A 9259-nucleotide genomic window follows, 5' to 3' on the forward strand; every position below is an offset into this window, starting at 1 on the left:
TTCCCATAGCCACCAGTTTCTGTTGATTGTTGTTGCCCGTAACCTTTTCTTGTTGTACTTGCGAAGTGCTCGCCACTGTGTTTATTAGTTTAGGTAATAAGCTTGCATTCGCTGCTTGTGAATTGGTGTTCGCAACTGGGTATGATTCCATTTCATTTTGCCTTTCCTCTAGAGCAATATACTCTTCCTGAAGTTCTCGCAGTTCAGTTTGTGATTGTATTCTTGACTCTGAAAATTTGGATATACAATAGATTGGTTGCGAACATAGCATTGATAAATGATAAGATAAGATATCTCTCATCCACACGGCCATCCATTCACTACACATAGTCCTCCACCTTTTAGTTAGGTGCTTCAAACTTTCGCCAATCCTTTGTTTTAATCCAAACACATCTTCAATACCAGGTCGCGAAGAATTGTTACTTATATATGCCCCCAAGAATGTGGTCTGCAAATGATTGAAAGTTTATTGTATTTTTTGGTAGACCTTCGAACCATTTTAACGCCTCTCCTGTTAGACTGGATGCAAAATACTTGCACAATACGGCATCATGATTTTCCCACTTGCAACATGCACCTCACATAGGCTTTAATGTGTTGAATTGCACAAGTTGTTCCATCAAAATGTTGGTTAATGCGGGAAATTGCATTTCGGAGGTATTCCTCCTAGTTGTACTTCTCTTGTAAATGGAGTTTTCGCACTTCTTCTATAGCTTCATCTAATTGTCTTCTGCCTACTTCTCCTCTATTATTTAGCATTCCTCTCATTTCTTCCAATTCTTTTAAGATTTGTTCATTTACGCCTGAATTTTGATCCATTGGTCTTTTTAATTTCGCCTCCCTTCTTCTGCGTTCATGTCTTTCTTCTCTCGCGAAATTTTGCATTTCTTCTTCATCATCCTCATCTCGTCTTCTCCTGCGATTCTCTTCCTCATCTCTATCTTGAATTCGTATATGATGATGTCTCTCATTTTCCCCTCCATGATTTTGTTCATTTCTTATCAATTCCATTCGTTGTCTTTCAGCCCTCCTCTGTACTCTATCATACTCTTCATTGAGATTACCGTTATTCCGGTTTTGTGTACGCCTTCTTTCTCGATTGTCATGATTGTTCTGGCGAATTGCCTCCTGAAGCTCTTGTTCTTCCATTTCCGCTCTCAATCTTTCACGTTCGCAAGTTAAACGTGCTTGTTCAGCATAGTGTCTTTCAATTTCTTCTTCAATCGTTTGTTGATTTCTTTGAGTTCTCTCTCATGTAAAATTCTCCTTCCTTCCTCTCGATTCCCTTCGCCATCTTGATTATTTCGTCCCTGACGTTGTCCATTCTCTGATTTCTATCATTTTGCCTATCATCAAAAGTTTCATTTTGTGGAACGTAACGATCATCAGTCCTTTCTCTATCTTCGCGATGTTCTTCATTAGGATTTGTATTTCTTCTCGAATATTATTTCCAATTAACTGTGGATGAGTTTCGCCTCATCTCTCTTCTAGTCGATCTTGAATAGATCTTGTAGTACTTCTTGATCTTCTACTCTGTAGTCTCATATTTTCCATCCTCAATTCGTGATTTTGCCTTGTTAGATTTGCACGTCTTCTGTCTCAGCTCTTCTTTCTTCATGCATTCTTCGTCTCAACATCTCTACGCTCCAATTTCCTCATCTCATGAATTATTCCTTCAACTATTTCTTGTCCTCCCTCTGTTTGTCTATTATCTCGTTTGTTTTTTCTTCTTCTCTGCTGAATTTGATCGCCAAGTATGTATGCTCACTCTATCATAATCCATAGTTCTATTTTGTACCGGTGTTTGTTGAACTGGTTGTTGAATTTGATTTTCTCCATCATTTCTTATTCTAGTAGATTCTCCTTTCACTTCTCTCCCTTCCAGCAAGTCTTTTACTTCTTCTTCTAGCGTTGTTGGTTGTTCGATATATTCCTCTTCTAGCCATTTCTTCAATACTAATGAATTGTAAGAGATTCCGTAAAATTCTTCACCAGTTATTCTAATTTCCCACAAATCAGAATATTAATCTTCAACTTTTCTAGGGTGATCTTCAATCTTCGTCCCTGTTTCTAGCGCCATTATGTAGTTGCAGGAAATCCTACACTACACCCCTCACAAGATTTCATTAACATTCAACTCATTTTTGGATTAACAATCTTAATTTTATTGATGAATCTTTGAACAATCTTACAAGAAAAGATAAAGGAATCAAGAATAACCACTGCTCTATTTTCTCTCTCCTATTTACTTGCTTCTCACTCAAAAAGATCTCTCTTTTTTCTTTACAACTGAATGGCTATTTATAGGGAATTACGTAGTGGATGACAGCTAATCTGTCCTTTATTTTCGGATATGACTTGCGACATTCTCGCAACCTTATAAATATCAATCTCGCAAATTTCCTTATTTTCGCAGGATCGTCACACTTTTCTCATGATTTGGCTGATGTCGTTTATTATGTCGTTTCTGAAGTTGTTCTGCGACACTGTCGTGTTATGTTGTTAATAATTTCGCTGAGGCATTATTGCTGCGAGATTCTGATCCTACAACTAATATAAAAATTAGAGGTGTGCAAACATCTGTGATTGGTAAGGATATAATTCGATGCTATATTTGGTATTGAAAATCGATATTTCAGGATCTTGCCTTGAGTATCAAAAGAATGTACTTGAACAATAAGATATCAGAATTTAATACATGTTCAAATATCATGTCGACACTTATAAAAATTCCCAATCTAACTCGTGTGCATCTCGATGTCTGCAGAAACCTTTGAAAAAACGAAAAATTCAAAATGCTAAAAGGAATCAGACATAGTCAGGATCGGTCCTGAAACAATCCTTGACATAATGGATCGGTCATATCCAAGGATTAGTCCTACGGTCAGTCCTGAGATTGTTCCTGAATCCCGCTTTCAACAATGAACAAGTTTCTCAAGTCTACTTCCTCAAACTATGTTTCCGAAATTTCACTCTAACATAATTACCAAGGTATGGATTCATCCGAAAGTTAAACACACTAAATAATAACAAGTTATCAATTAGTATAGTATCGAGAACATGAAATCCATAGATAAACTATATTTTGAAACTCCATATACTTAAGTTGTTAAAACAACTATTGTATATCATTGCTTTGGATACTTTGATCATAATATAATGTCCAAGTACTCAATACTAAAGTCATTGTAATAAATATAATTTCGTACGTTATGTTTTCAATGAAAAAATACTTGAAAGAACAAAAACAAAAATGGAGTAAATCAAGTATGTTTTTACTAACCTAGAAAGGAAGGATGATGTCTTCGCTATCTTCGATACATTTTCATATCTTTATGAGTAACCTTAACATGTCTTAGTATTTATACATTCCTAGTCTAACCTAACGAACTTGACTTTAGTAATTGACTCAAGCAACTCAACTTTTGGAACTAAATTTGACATACCAACGGTTGGTGGGTTCAACCGAGCAGTGCTTTAACACTATAGACTATTACATTTTCATATTAAAACATAAAACTAGTTTGGCTAGTAAAGACCTTAAAAATTAATGAATGTGTTTACTAATAATGAATTATGCACCGAAGGTAATTATCTTGGTGAGCAACAGCCAAAACTCGGGAAATGACTAGGGAATACATATTCAATGATCTTATTAATAAGAGGTAATTAAACTATGACCAACACCAAGACCATGACCAGGAGATGTGAGTCAAAAAAAATCAATTTTTTTTAATCGTGAAAGACATATCAACGCCAAGCAATCTCAACCCAATATAAATTTAGTTTTCTCAAACCATGGAGGTGCACAATGATCAGATCTAGGACCGCAGCCAACATATGTGGGTCGAAAAGCATTCTCCACCTTCATATTATTAGTAAAAGGTACATAATTAGTAAGTTAAGAGTTTAAATGAATATAGGAGAAAAGTAAAATAACATCCTCGATTTTCTTGTCCATTAATGGAGTTACATAAACACTAACATGTTAACTTTCTATTCCAAACACTCGTTGAATGGTTCTTATGGAGAAACAGAAGACCTTAAAATAGACATGGACAATTAATGTACACTTGCTTGAACTTTAAATATTGAAACTTATGATGTATAAAGAAAAGTAAAGTAATGATATCAAAGATTTTATTAATGAGGAAAGCTGCAAGCGAAAAAAATCCGGGTCCTAGTCCAGTATTGGGTACTCATCGAATTAAACCGCTACACTCTCGCATACCATACAACTTCGGTCTAGTGTAGTTTTTATATAAAATATAATAGCCTCGAAGTTATCATGCTTCAGCAGTAACCATACGCCTACAACCAATTCCCGACCTACGCATGAGAATCCCCTACCAGATGTTTGTTACTGCTCGTCCCAGTCTGTTGAGAAGACTATCACTACCCGATTTCCAACCGGACAACTAAACTTCGTTTAAAATATCAATACATAACCAAAGAATACTATATGATGAACTCATTATCAATATTAAAAATCAAGGTTCTGCAATCAACTAGTAACTCTGTGATTTGAAATCTACAAGTATAGGCGGTGAACCAACCAAACAACTTTGTTAGAGCACTGCTCGGTCGAACTCGCAAGCGTTGATATCTCAAGCTTGTTTGTCAAGTTTAGTGATCAAAACTATAAGTCTTGATTTCTAGTCTACTTATACTAATGTCTCGGACTATGATAGATTGTGTAGTTGAGCTTTAAACTTCACGGCGTTCATCGATTGAAGACGAAGAACTACTAAGGAGAGCTTGTGGGACTTCATCAACAAAACGTATGGGGAGATTGAAACTCATATATCACTCAGAAAGTCTATCTCTACTCTATCTCCCTTCTTGAGACAATATTCGTATTACTATATAGTATTTGATTATACACATTTGATATTTTGAGCTGAGTTTAACTCGCTTACATATTTCTCGAAATATGTGTTGGTAAGCTTTCGCTTTAACCAAGTTCATCTTATATTCTTGACGAAAGTCAAAAGATAAAGTAGAAAATCGCCTGGTAACATCTTACATTATTTATGTGATACAGTCATTTGATGTAGACTCGGAATGTTTCGTATTGATTATTTCAATAACTTGAAAATCGCTTTGATGCTAATAGTTAGTGAAAACAACTATTGTCATCCTCTAAGAAAGTTTCAATGATTGAAATAGAGTTTAGAACACTTAACCATAATTGGATTTTAGACATAGTATGCGTACTTGCATATATGTTGATCAAAGACCGGTATAGTATGCATACCCGTATGCGTACCGGGAAGGTCAGGTAAAGTCCGGGAGACTTGGTATGCGTACCCGTACGCGTAATGGAGAATTCAGTTGAAGTCCGGTAATTGTTGTATGCGTACCCGTACGCATACTAATTCAACTGTTGTTTTGGATGTGTGATAATATGCGTACCCGTTCGTATACTGTCGGACACAGTCCAAGTCCGGCTACTTAAGTATGCGTACCCGTTTGCATACTTGAGTGGGTTAAGTTCTAGAATCAGTTTGTTCATGAACTAATACATTTATATAATAAGGACTGCAATCGTTGCAAACCGTGGCTATAATGTTCATGACTTGATTCGAGTGAATCAAAATCGATTTTGCTTCAATTGTGTCTTGTATACTTCTATGATAGTATAAACAATTGAACAACTCTATAACTAGTTTCATTCGAGTCATTTGAACTAGTTGTGATTAAGATGAATAAGGTTAATATGAAAGTGATCATATGTCTAACTTCGGCTAACTATTGTTGAACCAACAAGGTGCACACGTTTAGGTACGGTTACTCATATCTAAATGAAGTCACTTTTCATTTGTGTGTAAAAAGCTAAGTTTGATATAACGGTTGAAAGATATTAGCTTGAGTCTAATCAGGTTTTCATCTAACGGTGAATATTGAATGCTTTGTTACCAAGGTAGCATTGATTGTAAACACTGATTTTGAAGACTATATAAAGAAAACTCTAGCAACTGGGAAACCTAATCCCCACACCTCCTATGTGATACTAGTTGTGACTAGAGTTGATTCTCCTTTAACCTTAGGTTTTTCACGAAACCATGTAGGTTAACGACTTGAAGACTTCATTGGGATTGTGAAGCCAGACCCAACTATTTTCTCTGTAGTTGCGTGTTCTGATCTTGCCGTGTTCTATCGTATTGAGTACTATCTTCTCTAAGATTTTCTCGAGATTGATTCTCTGATAGGCAAGATAAAAAGTACTTACAAACATTTTCGTCTCATCGTTTGTGATTCCACAATATCTTGTTTCGCTACCATACAATTAATATTATTGTGAGGTGATTGATATTTCTAGGATGTTCTTCAGGAATATAATCCCGATATATCAATTGGTTCATGTTCACCTTGATTTATCAAAAGACGGAACAAAAACTCGTAGGTATTTCTGTGGGAGACAGATTTATCTATCAGAATAAACTTTTATGTGGGAGACAGATTGGTTTATCAAGTCTTCGACTTTGGGTCGTAGCAACTCTTAGTTGTGGGTGAGATCAGCTAAGGGAATCAAGTGCGCAGAATCAGACGTGGTTCAAGAGGCGTAAGGTACGCGACTGTACCTTGATCAGTGTGAGATTGATTAGGGCTCAACTACATTTCAGTCCGAAGTTGACTTGCAGTAGGCTAGTGTCTGTAGCGGCTTAATACAGAGTGGTGTTCAAATTTGGACTAGGTCCCGGGGTTTTTCTGCATTTGCGGGTTCCTCGTTAACAAAATTCTGGTGTCTGTGTTGTTTCTTTTTCGCATTATATTTTGTTATATAATAAAAATATCACAGGTTGTGCGTTAAGTTCAATCAGTTCTTGAATCCGGCCTTTGGGTTGTTGATTGAATTGATTGACACTTGGATATTGGTTTGTGATACCTTCCAAGTTATTTCTCTTATTCAACTGGGCTCGCAAATTCCTATTTGTTTGATTGCGGATTGAATTGAGAAATCGAGATACAAACTCTTGGATATATTTCCATTGATTGAGTCTGACTGTCTAGTTGATTCTCTTGGGATTATATTGGAGTTGTCCATACAGATTGCTAAGCGAAATATTGGGTGTGGTTGTTAGACCCTCGCTTTTTCAAACTTGTAATTACTCACAAAAGGTATCACAAATCGAAATTTATTAGCACGAACTAGAATTCAATCCTCAGATTCCAATAAAAAATTTCAAGAAAATTCTGGTAAACTTTTCTCCATAACTTTCGAATAAATATTAACTTAACGCCGAAATCTAAATCTAAATATCATTTTCTCTACTAAGAAGTAAAAATACTTTCAGACATTTTGATCCCTAAAGAGGACTTCCAAAGTCGCTTCCTGATCCCCTTTCACCCTCCATGCAACTTACTAAACTCAAGGTTGAACATTCTACAAAACTACTAGCTTAAGAATAAAGTTAACCCTGCTTTCTGTTTAAGCTAAGTAATTTCTAAAAATACAATACACCATTTTCATATTAGTATCCGTACTTATCACTTAACTAGTTCTTTCTTGGGATTCACATGCGTGACCAGACGGTCGTAGACACATGGATATTGAGCGAACTAAGTAACTATGTGTAGATTACTTGGTCTCAACTATACGAAGTTGGCTTTGTTCTTTGTATAACGACTGAATTATGAGAATATTCAAAACTGGACTAGGTCCCGGGGGTTTTCTGCCTTTGCGGTTTCCTCGTTAAGAAAATCTTATTGTGTGATTTAATTTTAGTTTCCGCAATTATAACTTTTTATTATAATTAAAATTAATAATCCTAATCACTTGATATTGATCCTATAATCAATCGGTCTTGTACCGTAACTATTGTAAAGTGAATACCTTGTTGTCGTATTGTCTCGACTTTGTCCATAGACGATCACACTTAGTATCTGACTTATAGGTTGAAACGAAAAGATTGCAGTGTACTTGGATACCCTTGTCATTTCAATTGGTATCAGAGCAGGAAAACATGAAAAGATCTACCAATATGTGTTTGGTGTGATCCAACCTATAAGATTAAAATCAAATAACTAATTTAGTTAGAGTATTGCAAGATTGCGAATACTCAAAAGTTGAAAATGTTGCTACATCCTTGACTCATGATCTAGGAACTAAGATGATCAATAACATATTTGTTATGTCTGACTCTGATGTCAAAGGAGATGCTGAAAAAGAGTTGGTAAAACTTCTAAAGCCTATTAGACGTCTGTCTTCTGAAAAACTGATATTAAAGACAAAATCTAATCTTCTCGGACAAAAAGTCAGAGATAAAGACATAGAACTTGATACTCTTTCCAAAGAGAATATGGATGTATAAATTCTTGATAAAACACTAATTCAAGAACGAAGATTTCATTCTAAGACTCTGACTAATGAATCTGTTATAATTTCTTCTGATGAAGAAACCAAAAGTCCTTGCTCGACTTTTACAGATCGTGATAACAAGTCTTGTTTGATCACATCTGAAATCGATCATGATGAAGGTTATCTGCCTAAGAACATCAAGTCGGAAGAGAATGAAAAACCTTATTTTACTGCTACTAATGATCAAACGAAATCTAATTCAAAAGGAACTTTGAACCATTTCCGTGCAAAATATCAGAAGAAATATAGCTTTCAATCACTTAACAATAAAGTTATGTTACTTCAAGATACTCTTGTAAGAGTGTTGAAAGAAGCATTTTGTTTTAAAATACTGAAAGATTATTCCTCAGTAGAAAGATAGATCATACCCCAAAAGGATAATATAAACTCAAGTTTCCTAGTCAATAGAGTTGATGATCACTTCTGGAAAAAGGTTCTACCCCACTCATGTCGAAACAATCTCGGTTCACATTTTACCTACTGAAAATTTCCAGAAAAAAAAAGGAAGGAGACAATTTCTGCCAAGAAAGTTAATTAGAAGTGGGTTCCGAAAAATACTACAATTTATTCTGATAATCAGGCTGATGTATATGATATTGAAATCCTTAGAATGAGAAGATCTTAAGACAATATCATTAACAGAATCAATAGAGATTTGTCTATCTATGAAAATTCTCGCATCAGTCCACCTTCTCCTCTAGATCCTACTTGCAACAGCACAAGGAAAGATCAAATTCTTGAGAGAAAATACTTTGGGTAGAAATCCCCAAAGAGATATATGAACAATGGTCTTGATACTCGTTGTAAGCCTGTCAAGACTTGCAGAGTGATTCCCTAGGTACCACTTGCAACAACTATACATGGATGACCAGATTATTCAAGACGCTACCTCAATGC

This window comes from Papaver somniferum, unplaced genomic scaffold (assembly GCF_003573695.1).
Source record: "Papaver somniferum cultivar HN1 unplaced genomic scaffold, ASM357369v1 unplaced-scaffold_132, whole genome shotgun sequence".
In the NCBI taxonomy this organism is placed as follows: domain Eukaryota; kingdom Viridiplantae; phylum Streptophyta; class Magnoliopsida; order Ranunculales; family Papaveraceae; genus Papaver; species Papaver somniferum.